At 46.6% G+C, this 15,843-nt stretch overlaps 1 long non-coding RNA gene across 7 annotated transcripts in view; it reads right to left on the bottom strand.

The window, feature by feature from the left end:
- Positions 1-2,523: 2,523 nt before the first annotated feature.
- LOC119046446 (uncharacterized) overlaps positions 2,524-15,843 on the bottom strand; it is a 53,954-nt gene continuing 40,634 nt past the window's right edge. For 5 of the 7 annotated variants that reach the window (XR_008391151.1, XR_008391156.1, XR_008391152.1 and 2 more), the window contains one exon: positions 5,662-6,994. This is a non-coding gene — a long non-coding RNA (uncharacterized LOC119046446). Of the gene's footprint in view, positions 2,830-5,661; positions 6,995-15,843 lie in introns of those variants that run through there. The other 2 variants (XR_008391157.1, XR_008391155.1) reach the window with 2 other exon arrangements.

Here is a 15,843-nt window from a genome sequence, read left to right as displayed (position 1 = left end):
GGAGTGGGCTGGGGAGAAGGGGAGCCCAGGAGCCCCCCTCCCCGACTCACACAGATACTGACGCCTGCTCACAAACTCACTTCCCTTCCCACCATTTCGCTGTCTTGCCCCCCAGACCCATTCCCCTCCTCGCCTCTTTCCCTCCCTCTTCTCTTCCCTCCCCCGCCCCCTCCCCCTTTCTTGCTCTCTCTGAGTCTCTCACTCTTTCCTCCCCTCTGCCTTTTATTATTTCCATCTCGAGCTTTCTCTCTCAGGGTCTCTTTCATTCCCGGCCCTCCCTTCCTCTCCCCTTCCTGATGTCTACTCTGCTTCCTACGCCTCCCTCCACAGCTCTCCCGGGCCCCCAACATACCTGCACACACACACACACACACACACACACACACACTTGATCCTTTAAGCTGTATTTTTGCCACACTTCCTACGTTGATCTATTTTGAGATACATAAGTACTTACCATTGGGTACAATTGCCTTCAGTGTTCAGCACAGTAACATGTGGTGCAGGCTTGTGGCCTAGGGACCATTGGTCCACCGTGTAGCCAATGTCCTCACAATGACAAAATCACCCAATGACACATTTCTTAGAACCTACAATATCCCTGTCATCAGGCAACACACGACTGTATACAAGGATGGGAAAACTTCTTGAGAAAAACATTTTAATCTACTGATTACACACACAGTTTATTTAGAACCTGTAAGGTGACAAGATATAGGCGTTCACCCCCAACCCCCAATATCTGCATGTCCTCCACAGTGAAGATCTGATTCCTTAAAAAACAGAGGGTGTATTATAAGCCTTCAGGTATTCCTTTAAGCTGAAGAGATTTCTTAATTAACCTTTCAGCCGCTGACAGCAAGTTAACGATGATAAAACGTTAGCTTACGAATAACTTAAAAAAATCGTGTTCTCACCAAACCCTGGGACTAGAGGCTTCTTAACGCAGAGTATCACATGCACAGACCGCGTTCTTTTGGATGCGCGGTCAGACCAGGCTTCTCCGGGAAGGTGCCCCTCGGTCGTGCCCCAATGAGGAGTGGGGTGGCCCTCGGGGAAGGAAGGTTTCAGGCACAGGGCACTGTCAACAGGAAGGTTCCCTGGAGGGTTCTTGCTTCGTGATCTGTGAGGGGAGGGCCCGGGGAGGCTCCTTCGGATGATGCTCAAGGGCAGCTTCTTATCCAAAATGTTGGTGACTCCAACCACATGAAGGGCAGAAGGTGGACACCATGAAATGCGTGAGGGATAGGAGCTGAATGTAGTTCAAAAGCACCACAAACAAGCGCAGCTGGTATTACAGACGGTAAGTTTTCCAGGGACCTTCTCAGGCTCTTTTGGATGAAGCTCGGAGACTGGCGTGGTCCTAGTCAGTTTTCCCTCAGAGCGACAGGAAGTAATCTTTTATTGATCTTATTTTAGATGTGTTATCATCGTCGGTGATCTCAGAAGAGCAATAATTACTATTGTACGAAAACATACTATATAAATCAAAGGCATAAATGAATATGGAAGACAATTATGTGCCCAAATAAAAATTTCTGCCTCCCCTGTTATACTAGAAAGCTTTTTGTAAATGTAAATATTGTATACAGATGTTAAATAAATATATTCATAAAGTGTTCTGGTTTTTTTTTTTAAATAAGAATGTCGGTAATGCAAAGAGTCGTAACTTCCATTATTTACCAGTTCTCTCAGGCCACGGTCACAGCAGGGGGGCCATGATCTTGGTAGAGGGAATGAGGGTGATGGCTGAGGGCCGCCAACCAGGTAGGGTCCCTACCTGGCCATTTGACAGCTGTGTGATCTTGGACAAGGTGCACGATCTATTTGAGCCCTTGTTTCAAAATGTGTAAAATACAGTGATTCTTTCCATTTCAAATGGTTGTTGTTGACATGAAACGAGGTTACGTGGAGAACGTAGCATGTTCACAGGGAATGACGACCTTGGGTTCACTGGTGCCACCACGCACTGGCTCCTCCAAGGGTACGGCTGTGTGCAGGGACCACACACCTATGTGCCCTGAAATGTACCAGACGGCCCCGGGGTCAGCATGAGACCGCGGCAGGGCCGCCACCCTCGCCCTGGGAGGCTTGGCCTGGACAGTGCGCCCTCTGCAGCTTCACTCACCAGTCCCCTCGGACCGTTCAGAACCCGGGAGGGATGGGACCGGCCTGCTGCCAGCTGGCTGCCTGTACAGTTAGCCTAGCCAGCTTGGCTTCTAATGCTTCATTAAGAAATCTGATAATAATCTTAAAAATGGATTCTGGAGAGAATTCTTCCTGAAACAAGTTGTCACCTGGAAACTCATAACGGATAACACCATTTCAAACAAACAGGAAGCCAACTATACAATAGTTACTTTGGAGAACTGGAAAGATTAATGTTATTCACGATAGAGAAAGAGATTCCACTTCAGGCAGATTTCCTGGGCGGGGAGAAGGGTACCGATATTTCCCCCTTTATTTTCCAGTTAAAACAAAGATGATGAGCGCATTAATCAGAATCAGTAGCATTTATTCCACATAAACAACTTAAAACACAAACTGAGACCAAAAGGACCAATACCTCACCAATACCTTACTTGCTGCGGAGGCCGCACCTTTTGGAGCCCCGCTGCTGTCTATCACAGAGTCGTTTTACTGAGCAGCTTCAGACCTTCCGTGGAGTGGCTGGTGGGAACAAGCACACCCTCGTGCTGTGCCAGAAGAACCGCGGCCTCCTCCAGACAGCCAGCAGTCCTGGGAGGCTGAGTCTTTTAACCGAAGGGCACGGATGCTGCCTTATTGACGTCATGAGAGATTCAGTGCGTCAGGATGACAAACAGTTCCCTGTCGGACCAAAGAGAGACACCGGGCCAAATTTAAAAACAGCCTGCCTGGTTGTACTGCTGCTGCTACAGGTTACTAAATGACCTTACAGACACACAGGTCCTCTAGGGTCTAGCAGGTGTGCAAACACACTTAATAACCAACATAAACGGAATCGGTAGAGCAGGCTGCTCAGTCCCATGAAAAAGTAATAATGAACCCAAAGCAAGGTCTTGGGTTGAGTCTCCGGTCAATTGCTATTGTTGCATGACCTTGGACGTGGTCATGCTAGTTCCCAATGCACTCACTCATCTATGAAATGGGAATGGTAACGTTTATCTCCGTGGCCTTGCAGCATCATGGTGGAATAAAAACGTTGCGTGTGGAGGTGCCGTGAAACCACAGGAGAAACTGCCGTGTGCACGGCATTGTTATCACCGATTTTATAGGGCTTACCGAACACCGTGCCCTTAGACTGTACTGGCAAGCTGACCCCTGACAGATGCAAACCCATTACCGAGTCGTACCCCGTGGTCTCCGGCTGTTTCCATCCTCGGTTGAGTGAGCGGGCCCATGCTCCCCTATCTGCATACATCCTTGGTAGGGGGCGTTTCTCCAAAACGGGGAAGAATCTAGCCCCCACCCCACCCCCTCTGTGCCCACATACCCATAGGCCCAAACTCGTCAGTCAACATTCCTAAAGCAAGAAAGAGCACGCATGCCGACACCTCTGTTCTGGTTTCTCCACCACGTCAGGACTCTTTACAGATGCGAATGGTCAGGGCCTCAACTCCCGTGCTCTGTGTGTAACAGGAAGTATTCATTTGCTGTTAGCTGAGCACTGTGATGCCATGACATGAGGTCTTAGTGTGGAAACACGTGAAATACCGTCACCGCTCCAAATTGGAAGACCAGGAAGTTGAGACTTGGAGAAGTCAAACGACTTTCCTGAGGTTACACAGCTAGCCAGTAACTATCAGAGATGGGACTAGAACCCATGTCTGCAGGCCTCCGAGGGACATGGTCTGACCACTGAGCATGGGTAATCCAGAAGCTGAGCAAACTCTGGAATAACGTCATTATTTTGAATGTGTTTTCCATGGTTTCTGGGCATCCACATCAAATCACGCTTTCCTTTGGCTGAATGGTGATTCCATTCTGTACCATAAGCTTCTTTTCAGTTTTTGGGGGGTGGGCGGGTGGGGGTCTTCTCTTTAGAAGAGAAGGAAATAGCCCTACCATAAAATAATTCATTTACTGTATTTGTAGACAAAAATCATTTGGGGCGCATAACGGGTACTAAATATGTACTTCCTGATTACTAGATTCGGATTCTTGGAGAGGCAACAGCGATACGTGAAGGAGAGCAGAGACCAAGGGCAGAGATGTCACCTAAAGGCCATTACCTTCCCATTTGTTGAAGGCAGTGAGGATGCAGAAGTTAAGAAGCCAAGTCTGCCGTTTTCTATCTCTGCATCCTTAAATGAACTACTTAGTCTTCCTGTGCCACGGTTTAGCCTTGACTGTGAACCTAAGGATGACGGTGTGTGTGCGGTGAAGTTGTGAGAATGAAATTAGTTCGCACAGCGCGGTGTTGGTGATGCCGGCATGTGATAAGTGCATAATAAATGTAGCTGTAATCATTTGTGATTTTTCTCTTAAATCTGAGAATGCAAAGTCCATTAAAATGAGATGTAAGGTATGTTAGATTAATTAATTTCAAAAATAGAAAATTTAGCCCTTATCACCCCTTCATTTAGTCCTTTTTAACCACTAAAGCTTGATTTATTTCTTTAAGTGTTTTTATTGTTGTTCAATTTCGGTTGTCCCCATTTTCCTCTGTTGCTCTCCCCTGCCCTGCCCACCCCCCTATCATTCAATCCTCCCCCACGTAAGCTTAATTTAAATAACGAAATTGAAACTTGACAGATTGCAGATCGCACGCTTGCATCTACTCCCATTCACTTCCGAGATCACTGAAACGGCAGGAAACAACCTTTTACAGTAATAAACCCACAAGGATTTGGAGGATAAACAAGTTGGACCATCACTACAGAACAGGACTTAGAACCGTCTGGCACCGGCGACCGAATAGAAGGGCAGGAGGCAGTGTGGAAGGAAAAACACACCTGAGCATCCAAGAGATACGGGACAGAACCGAAAGGTCTACCTGTGTGTACCTGGCATCCCAGGGAGAAAAGGTAAGGAGAAATAGCACAGAGAATTTTCAAAAATGAAATGGCAGAGACCAAACAGCAGTTCCAAGACACTCGAAAGAGTATCAAGAACAATAAAAGCTCCCCTCCCCAAAGGACCCTCATGGCACAGGCATATCCTGTTCAAACTGCTGAGTACCAGAGACCAAGAGAAAATGACGAAGGAAGTGGGAAAAGACACGTTCCACACGGAAGAATAAGAACGAACAGTAAGAATTACAACAGACTTCCCACGAGAAACTTTGATGAGACGGAAGGTAACGGAATGGTATCTCTGTTGCCGAACAATAACAAAAACTTGTCAAGTCAGAATTCCACACCCAGCAAAAATATCTTTCAAAAAGGAGGTAGAAACGCAGACTTCCCTGAACCAAAATCCAAAACTAAAATTAAAAAAATATATATCTGAGTGAATTCATTGCCAGTGGACCCACACTAGGTAATGTTAAAAAAAAAAAAAAACAATGAACAATAAAACATTCTTCGGGCAGAGGGAATATAACAGCAGACAGAAATCTGTACCTACACAAAGGAATGAAGAACACAAGACAAGAATAACTAGAGGTAAGCGAAGCTTAGAACTCATTTTTTTATTCTTTCATTGTTTTGAAAAATAATATTTAAAGCAAAATAGGAGTATTGTGTTTTTACAGCCAATGTAAGAGTAAATATGTAGCAACAGCAGAACAAGAGTGGGAAGGAGAACTGGGGACACGTCGTGGTCCTTGTACTAGACATGGAACAGAATATTATTTAAAAGTAGACTTGGATTAAATAAGGTATGTATAGTAAGTCTTAATGTAACTACTACATTTTTTCAAAAGAGGAATGAATACATGATAATTCCACAGTGGAAATAACATTAAATCATAAAATATTTTCAATTAATCAGAAAAAAAGGCAAATAGAAAACAGCTGGTTAGATGGTAGATTTTAATTCAACCATATCAATAATCACATTAAATATAAACCATACTAAATCAAACATAGATCGTTAGATTAGATAAAAAGCCAGACCAAACTATATGCAACCTACAGAAATACCACTTTAAATAAAAAACATAGACTGGGTAAAAATAAAAGTAAGAAAAAGATACACCACACAGACAATACTCAAAAGAAAGCTGAAAACGCTTTTTTAAAATCAAAGTAGACTTCAGACAAAAAAATATCACCAGTGATAGAGGGCTGTTACATAATTTCCCCCAAAGACAAAAACATTCATGATTTTGTGCCTATAAATTCAACAGTTTAGAGCAAATGAACAAATTCCTTGAAAAGCACATCTTACCAAAATTACCCATGAAGAAATAGAAACCTTTGAATGCCTTCATATGTATTTTTAAAATTGAATTCGTAATTAAAAATCTCACAACAAAGAAAAGCCCAGGTACAGGTGGCTCTCCTCATAAATTTTATCAAAGTTTTCACAAAAACCCCAGAATCAGCGTTTACACAAACTCTTTGAGAAACACAAAGGAAGTACTTTCTAAGTGATTTAACAAGGCTGGCATGAGGCTGGTGGCAAACCCGACAAAGACATCACAAGAAGAAAAAATCATTGACCGATATCTTGTGCAAATAAACATAAAGCCCTCACTAAAATGTTGAAACTCTAAGTTTGGTATCATATGAAAAGGATTCAGGGTATTTATAAACAGGGCTTATGCCAGGATTGTAGGATGGGTTTCACATTAGAAAATTAATATTCGTAATTCATCACATTAACAGAATCAAAGAGGAAACAATAACATCTCAAGTGATACAAAAGCATTTTGGGCAATATTTCACACCCGCTAATGAAAAATGTCTGAAAAGACCAGGAAAGGGCATTCTGTCAGCCTCAGAATGCGCATGTCAAACCCCGCGGGTTCATGTCCGTGTTGATGGTGGACCATCGAATGCTCCCACACCCTGGAGAAAGACGCCGCTCCGTCCACTTCCGCTCAGCGGTGCACCGGAGGTCCTAGCTAGCACGACAATGGAAGAAATAAAAAAGTCGACAAGTTAAAAATAAAAAAGCAAAGTGGTTTTTCTTGCAAATGCCATGATGGTACATAGAAAACTTCTTACAAAACATATCCGCATCACCCCCCCCCCCCCAACTATCAGAACTGAAAAGCACGTTTAGGAAAGTCACAGGAATCAAGGTCAACATACAAAATTTAAATACATTTCCATTTTTTACCAGCAAACAATTAGAAAGCAAAAGTAAAAAGTGATTTACTTATACTCTCAGGAAAAATATACACTACTCAAAAATAAATTTTAAAAAGGATATGTATAACATATTCTGGAGACTACCACATATTGCAGAAAGATGTTAAATAAAAAATTTAAAACATAACACATGCTTATGGATTGGAAATATTAATATTGCTAAAGTATTGATGCTCCTCAAATTGATCTATCGATTCAGTGTAACCCCAATCAAAATTCCAGGAGGCTTTTGGTAGACATTAACAAGCTCACTGCAAAATATATATGAAAATGCAAAAGACGAACTGTCAAAATCACCTTGAAAGTTTTGAAGACTTATGCTGCCTGCTATAAAATCACAATGAGTACGACACTGTTATTTGCACAAAGATAGACCAACAAATCAGTGAAACAGAACTAGGTGCTGAAACATATCCCCATCTGTTTTGTGTATGGTCAGTTGATTTTGAACAAAGGTGTACGTGCACACATGCACACACACGCAGTGGGGACAGAGAAGTTCTTGCAACAAATGATGCTAGAACAATTGGATACCCATATTTATAAAACAAAACAAACACCCACGACCGATACCTTTCACCACACACAGAAATCAGAGAGAGACAGAAGGACGATGTGGATGTACAATTAGAAACTGTACAGCCTCAGTGTTTTCTGAAGCTGATTTCTTTCTTCTGAAAGAAAACAGGGAGTATCTGGGTAAACTTGAGGTTGGCAAAGATTTCTTGGACAGGATACAGAAAGCACTAATCATAAAAAAGATCATAATTCAGACATAATCCAAGGTCAGGTTTTCTGCTTATCCAACAACACCATTAAGAAAATGAGACAAGACACAGACTGGGAGAAATGTTTGCAAGCCTATTTCTGACAGAAAAAAACCTCGTTATCATTTCGAACAGAGAAGACCTTCTAGAAATGAACAACAAAAAGACAACTCAATAGCCCCAAACTGGACACCACTGAGGTTAACACCACCAAGTGAGTTTATAAACCAACGGTGGCAATACTCGGACAGTGAAATGCTGTTTGGTAGTGAAAAGAAGTTTCTGCATGGCTCTCAAAGACGTCATTTGGACAAAGTACCTACCGCACGATGCCGTAGCGAGCAGGTAAATCGGACCTGCAACGACGGAACATGATGAGAGACATACAGAGCCGTACGTGACCGCTGCCTGGGGGGGAGGCTTGCCAACTCAACAAGGGGACTTTCCGGGGGGGAGGAGACATTCCACAGTGTGACTGGTGTACAGTCGCACGGGTGTGCTCACTTGTTAAAACACCACTGAACTGCGCCTTTAAAATCTGTGCATTTCATGGTGCATAATGTACACCTTGGTTTTTTTTAAAAAGGGTTTTTTAAAAAAATACCTTAATTATAAGTGAAAAGAGCAAGTCACAACAATATAATTCCATTCATACAACATTCAAAAACAGGCAAAGCAAATAACCTATTTCTCACTGTGAAATTATTTTCTAAAGAATCTGCCATGAGAGCTGAAAGTGGTTTCCTTGGGGAGATGACTGCTTCTCTCACACAATTAGGGACTATTTGACACTTTAAAATCCAGGCATATGTAACTTCTGTGCAAATAAAGACCACACACACACACACACACACACAAAGATCGCACCCATTTGCAAGTTAGTGGTGTTGTTGGCTGCGACAGAGTTGCTGACACTCATTTCAAATAGGAAACTGTTTCTGATGGGCGCATCTGGCGCGACCGGGGCGGTGAGGGCCAGGAGACTCAGTCCATTTGCCGTTGGTTGCATAATGCGGGCCACCTTGTTACTTACTAGCCAAGCATAAAAGACAGGGGGGGACTGGGCCCATCGAGTGTGACAAGGCACGGGGAAAGTGTGCATCACATTAGAGTAGGAGAGTGGGACTGTGACAGAAACCCAATCTGTACTCCCTAATTACCGCGTCTCACGTTTACCAAGCTGACACAAATGTTAAGTCACATTAAAGATTGTCTAATTAACCGGCATACACAAGACTCGCAGGCCAGCGCCTGGGCACTACTCAGTAGAACAAAATGGGACGCCAGGACCTGCGGATCCTCGGCCGGCCGGGACCCGCCACAGCCGGCAGGCGGCCGCTGCTACAAGGTCAGGCCGTTCCGTTTTCTCGCGCCTCTCCTTCCAGGGCTCTGCTTGTAATATTTACAGGAAAAGGCAATGCTGGTAAACAGTTTCACACAATGAGGTGTGAGAGTTGATAGGGTCCTCATTCAAGCTCTGAACTCCCCTGATGAGCTGCCAAAAGTTGTTATGAATGGCCCAGCTGACAAGGTGATGACTGATAAAGGGAAAACAAACAGCCGGGTAATTCCTGAAAACACACTGCGCGGAGACAACTCCGAGTGGCGAGTGACAGTTAAGATAATGGAATTCTGGAAGCTTTTCTTAAGAGGTCTTCTCTATACAATTATTCTGTTAATAGATTCTCCCTTAATGTGGCTGGACCTTCCGCTTTTCCCACCGAATAATATTTTATTATGATCGCTGGCAGAGAGGCGCTGGCCCTGGACTTTCAGAGAATGGTCAGTTTCTCCCACAATCTCCTCTTCCTGGGGCAGCATGGTTTTAGCTGAGGTCTGGGCCTGCCATTTAAAGACATAAAAAGAAATCCTATTTGCATTTCTATTACTGGAAACATTTCAAAGCAGTCTCCCATCATTTCTTTCATTCATTTGCCGCAAGCCTTTGATTAGAAAATAAATATTGGTTTACACACTCAGCTGCTAATATTTTAAAGGAGAACAATTTAAATGTGGCAGAAGTCAATTTCCAATTCAGACAGCCTATTTGGGGTTCATTTTCTTAAATCAGGCATGACCAAGCAAGAAAGTATCAATCTGTTAACGCTTTTGCCTTTGTAACCAATAGTTCTCCATGAAGTTCGCTGTGGTTTCTGTAACAATGGCCTATTTCTCAATTAAGGTGTTAGGAAGCAGAAATATAGACACACATAAAGCATGCGCATATGTACACGTAAGTACTATGAGAAAAAGAGAGAGAGGCTGCGCACAGGGGTGGGGAGGTCAGGTGGGGAGGGGAATGTCCAGGAGCCGCGCGTTTTCATCCGGGCTGCCCTGGAGTCTGGGACAAGCAGCCCATTAGGAATGCAGAATCTGAGCCCCTCTGCCCGCGCCCCCTGCCCACCAGGATTTGCATCCTAACGAGATCCCAGGTGAGCCGTCTGCACCTCAAGTCTTGAGACGCCCTGTAATCTAGATAACTGAGTTTTCCTTAACAGTTTGAGTTTTCTAGCTGTAAAAGCTTACTGAGTCTGGTGACCCATGTTTTACAAAAAGTTGACAGCTATATCGTCAAATAGTTAAAGCTGCCTCAAAGAGTTTTAATGTCTTCATATTTTGAAGGGCGATTTGGTCAGCTCTATCAAAACTGTGAATGAAATGCCCTCGAACCCAACACGTCCACTGCTAGGAATCTAATCTAAGAAAATACTTACAAAAGTGCCTGGGGTGAGATGGGTGGGGATACACAGTGCGATGCTGTCTGCGGGACTGGGTGTCTGGAAGTGACCTCGAGGAGCACGCCACTGGGGACCGGACGTCCGAGACAGTGCGGCCGGCAAGGGGACGAGCCGACACAGAATGACCTCGGAGGTGGCCCAGTTATTCTACACGTACATTGGTGTGCAATTCATACCACCGCTTTCCTGGAAATGCAACAACCGGCTACGAGTGTTCACCTTTGTGGGAGGGACGAGGGGTGGGAGAAAGCCTTTCACTTTAGTTACATGTTCAGCCCTATCTTAGGAATTTTCTAGAAATGTGAGCGTGTGCGTGGGCACACATGTATGTACAGCATGCATGTGACCTAGCAGCTCCTCGGCATTGAGGTCATACACCGCTGTGTTTTTATTAAGGTCTGGATGTGAGAATATCGGGGAAAACTCTTTGAAGTGAAATCATCTTCCACGAGCTCATCTCTACCATCGAACTTCCATAGGCGAGGAGATTTCTCAACCACAAAGTAGCTAGATTTCCCCAAGAATTGCCCAGTTCTCTGGAGCAATACTGACAACATTTTTGGAGGTCATGAGAAGCTCTGAGAATCTAGTAAAAGTATGATAAAAAAAAAAGCGTAGTTGCAGACAAAATTCTGGGTCCACTTTGGGGGGGTTACAGAACCCCTAGTCCATGGATTGTGGGAGATCCAGGCCCCGAGGTTAACAATTAGCTGCCCTAGAGAATCTCAAGGTCAGAATGGCACTGACTCTATCATTTCACGCACAGCTCCTTTTCAGACTAGTCAGGCTTCGAGACTCTGCCAGGGGCTGCTCCTCTGGGCAAGCTGTCCTGACTCGCCCGTGCCCAGCTCAGCCGAACCCGGGGCCTGCTTTGGCAAGGCCATCGCGCTCCATGCTTGTCTCTGGGATGCATGGTGCCTGTTGTGCTGGGTTGTAGCTGTTTGTTTGTCTGATTTGGCCTCAAGGTGCTCAGCTCCTACTGGGTAAGTACTGGTTTTACCCATTTTTTTTTTTCGACATCCGAAAACAATAAAAAATGACAATAGACACGTGCATGGATGTCTCATGTAAACTACTAAATCTCTGTGCACAACCACCAGCAACGCAGGTGTGACCCACCCCGGCAGCACAGCCATCTTTCTGGCCCCACCGCACCATGGGCGCTGTGCCTCTTGGAGTCACGCAGTAGACGCTCTAAGGGGACTGCATGGACCTCACGTGTGATGTCCCCAGTCCAAGGCTCTGATTCCTTTTCCACCTCACTCAGTCCTCTGGTGAAGTCCCAGGTCGAGAGGCGGATCCAGCCTTAAGCCAATCCCTCTGGGAAGGAGGGAATAAGCATCATTTGCACATCCACTCACCCCTGGCTTGCTTCCTCCCATCGCCACTGTGGCTGGTGAGGAGTAAGGAGACAAAGAAAATTACAGTGTAATGTCCCATACCAGCACATCCGGGGACATTGAACTTTGCATCCTGGACTTTGGTTCTCCCTATTCTAAGTAAAGAGGTAATGTTAGAAGGAAGAAAGGGAGCCTGGGAGCCACAGATCTGAGATCAGCATCCATATAACCATGGCCGGGCAACCTATTTCCTCTGGAACTCAATGTACGAGTCAGGAGAGCTTGGGTCATGCTTTAGTAACAAATAAACCTCAAAATGTCAGTGGTTAAATACAATGCACGTTTATTTTATTCCTATCAATTCCTCTGTGCGTCACACGCTTCCAGGGTAGCTGCCCTCCAGGGGAGGACTCAGCAATCCAGCCTCTCTCTGGTGACTTTGCCAGCTCAACCCACGGCTCCCAGCTCGCCATGACAGGGGGAGGGAGAGCGCAGCTCTCACACGCACCCTTCTCTACTGCTTCTGGAAGGGACACCCGTCATTTCCATTTACCACTGGCCAGAACTAGTTACGTGGCCCCAAACTCAGCACAGGCCGCTGGGGAGTTCGGCGTTTGCAAAACGGGACGTGCGCAGCACATGGAGCTGTCTCGGCTATACCCGGTGTCCTCGCCTGGGCAGCCTGCCTGACGGTGCTGCTGCAGGGTTGCGTGAGAATGCACCTCACGCGCAGCAGGCACTCCGGAAACGGTGTTCGAGTCTGTTCAGTGAAGTCAACGACTCCGCTGCGTTGGGCCACTGGAGAGGCTCGTTCAGTTGTGGGGACACCAGGTCCTCAGGGAGCGAAGCACGGCAGCGGTGTGAGCAAGCGCCCGTCAGCATGTCCCTGGATCCCAGGGAGGAACCTTGGCTCTGGGGGGGTGACACCCGGGGTGTCAGTGGGTGTGCAAGAATCAGCAAGTCATGGGGTATGACGCTCAGGGTGGCAGGGGCAGTGGAAACCTGCTCAGAAAGGCCTGGTCACCACCGCCCGGCGGTCGCATCCCAGTGAGACGCCTGGACAGAGGTACATGACGTCACTTTCCTGGTCTGATCCCAGCAGCCAACGAAGCGCAGAAGTGCCCACGATACTTCACAGGAACAGCAAACCCAACATCTCTGCAGCACATCTCTAACTGGCTGCACCGGCGTACGTGTGACCACCACGGGATGAAACTGCCTTTAGTTTGGTAAAGCGTGTTCAATCCATACATAAGTGACAGCCATATCATATATTTTAAATGTGATGTAATTCATCTTTAACCCCTGGAGTGAAGGGAAGAAAGACGAAGACTCAGGAATGTCCCATGCAGCCCTGGAAGCAGGCGACAACAGTCCGTCTCACTACAGTTGCGCTTTCTAGTCCCCTGGCCGCATCTGCCCGTAAACGCAGCGCGCCCGCTCCTCCATCCGACCGCATGCACCCAGTCGTCCTGGGCAGGCACTGCGCCCAGCCCTCGGCAGTAGCGGCTACGCACTACCTTCTAGAAGCTGATGCTCCAAGAAACGATGATCCACTTCTGCCCATCATGCAATTTTTTCAGTGGCTGCAAAGAAATGGACTTGAACTACGAAACTCTTAATTTTACATCTTCCCTCTAGAATCTCACTAATGACAAAGATACTCCTTTTTGAGAGTTCATATTTTCAGTTGTAGCCTTCTAAAAGGAACAATTTGTGATATGAGGATATAATTTTACACTGCCTCTTTATCAAAATAATTTATCTAAGTAAGTCAGCCCATTTATTTCAATTATTTTCTCTAAAGAAAAAAGCAACATTCACAGCAGGATAACCGAAGCCGCAGATTCACCGGCAGCCGACCTCTCCCAAGGACAAAGCATTCGAATACTCCTTCACTCACTTCCTTTGCCTTCGATTTGCCTTTTAAAGAGTAAAAGCTGCAGCCCAAAAGGCTGTGTTTTGGAAGCTGAGCCGCCTCCGCCGTTCCACAAGGGCTGTGCTGGGTCTCGTTCTGTCCCGGGCCTCGTTCGATGATGTTCTGTTCACCCAGTTGAGGCCTCTGCACAGCACAGAGAATGCAGAGCCCTCTGGGGGTGGGGCAACTGGAAAACTGGTTTTCGGGGACTAAATACCACCTCTCCCCAGGAAGACTGGTGGGCAGCTGCAGCAGCTCGGCCTGTCAGCTAAGTCCAAGGGAACCTGGCTGGCACGCCCACCGCGTGTGAGAAGCAGGGAGTGCTGTTCTGGTTCTCGGTGCCGTGTCACATTTATGACACTCGGCCGATGAATCAAATCACTTTCGACACATTATGCCAGCCTCTGACATGTTGCCAACGTGAAACGACACAACAGCCTGAAAATGATACTATGCGCCTGTGATAACCTACAGATCCAAACCGCCAGCATGGAATAACAGTGTCAACATAGAATGATGATAATCACTTTGTCACATTGTCAAAAGGCATCCTCCTCGGAATAGTACAATGATAACTATTAACAAGGACTTACTACCTGCTGTGTACAGATGTGACTTGAAGACTTCCTGCACATGGTCTCACATCTGCCCTACAACAGCCCCCTCAGGTGGGTACCAACAACATCCCCGTTTGGTAGATCAGAAAACCAAGAGCCAGAGAGGCGAAGTGACCTGCCAGAGGTCACACAGCCGGTAAGCAGCAGAAGCTCCATTAACAACCTTGACATATACGCCACCGGAAGGAATCTAGAAATTGCAATGGGCCTTTCTGAACTCACGCCATGAACTCCATCATCCCTCTGACGTGTGCAGCTGGGGAAGAACTGCCGAGCATCTGGATGGTGAGCGAGACCTGCTGCAGGAAGGTCAGCGGGCAAGGGCCTCGGCTTCTGGGCACCTATCTCAGAAGATAATGATGGTGTCTTTATTCCAAATATTGCGAGGCTTCGCCAGTTGGGAGCTAAGTCGCGCCCCCCGCCCCAAGGGGACGTGTCGATGCCCTGACCCCCAGCACGTTAGAGTGACCGTGCGTGGAGGTTGGGCTTTTACAGTAATATAACAGGGGCGGGAGCCCTGGGGCTGCCGCCACAGAGCAGGCCTGTGGCTCACACACTGGCATCAGTGGCCGTCTAGGTGCCACGTGACTCCCGAAAATTGTGCTTATTGCGCAGTAGGCTAGGTCAGGAAGTGTGTGGCCCACTGAGCTGTTCCCTGGAACGTGACAGGGGACAAATCGTCCCGGTAACGCCTGAACTCTGCTTCCACACTGTGGACCAAGGCTCCAGCTGTGGCGAGTCAGGGCGGATGCTGAGGTGGCAGCAGGGAGCCCCCTCCCCTCTGTGACTCCCACCCTCAAGAAAGCCATTCCCAGTGATTAGCAATTAGCATTTGCACCCAAAGTGCCAAGCCCGGTTGCCTAAAGAAAGGTGCTAAGAAGTTAAGAATCTGAGTTAAAGCTCCAAATGGGCCAATTAGCTTCACACAGAGAAACCCGAAGCTCCCTACTGGTTAGCAGGGGAGAGAGGGACAAACGAGGGACCAAGAACAGACTCAGGCCAAGCTCAGCTCTCCGTGGGACAATGCCAAGCACAGGCCCCACCGACTGACAGTCCCCTGCCCACCCTGTGTTCCCCGGGGCAGTCACAGCCACGCCCTGGCCAAGACTCCACGTGTCACCATAGTCGGGAAACAAAAGAGGATCTTCGATGTTCCGGGTCATTTCAGCCCAGATGTGCAAGGCCCTGCAGCAGCCGACACGCTTCCTCCCACAAAGAG

Source organism: Artibeus jamaicensis, unplaced genomic scaffold (genome assembly GCF_021234435.1).
Source record: "Artibeus jamaicensis isolate MK-2021 breed Jamaican fruit bat unplaced genomic scaffold, CSHL_Jam_final contig_3152, whole genome shotgun sequence".
Lineage (NCBI taxonomy): Eukaryota > Metazoa > Chordata > Mammalia > Chiroptera > Phyllostomidae > Artibeus > Artibeus jamaicensis.
Note: the sequence above shows the minus strand (reverse complement) of the source record. Positions and strands in the feature narration are given on the sequence as shown.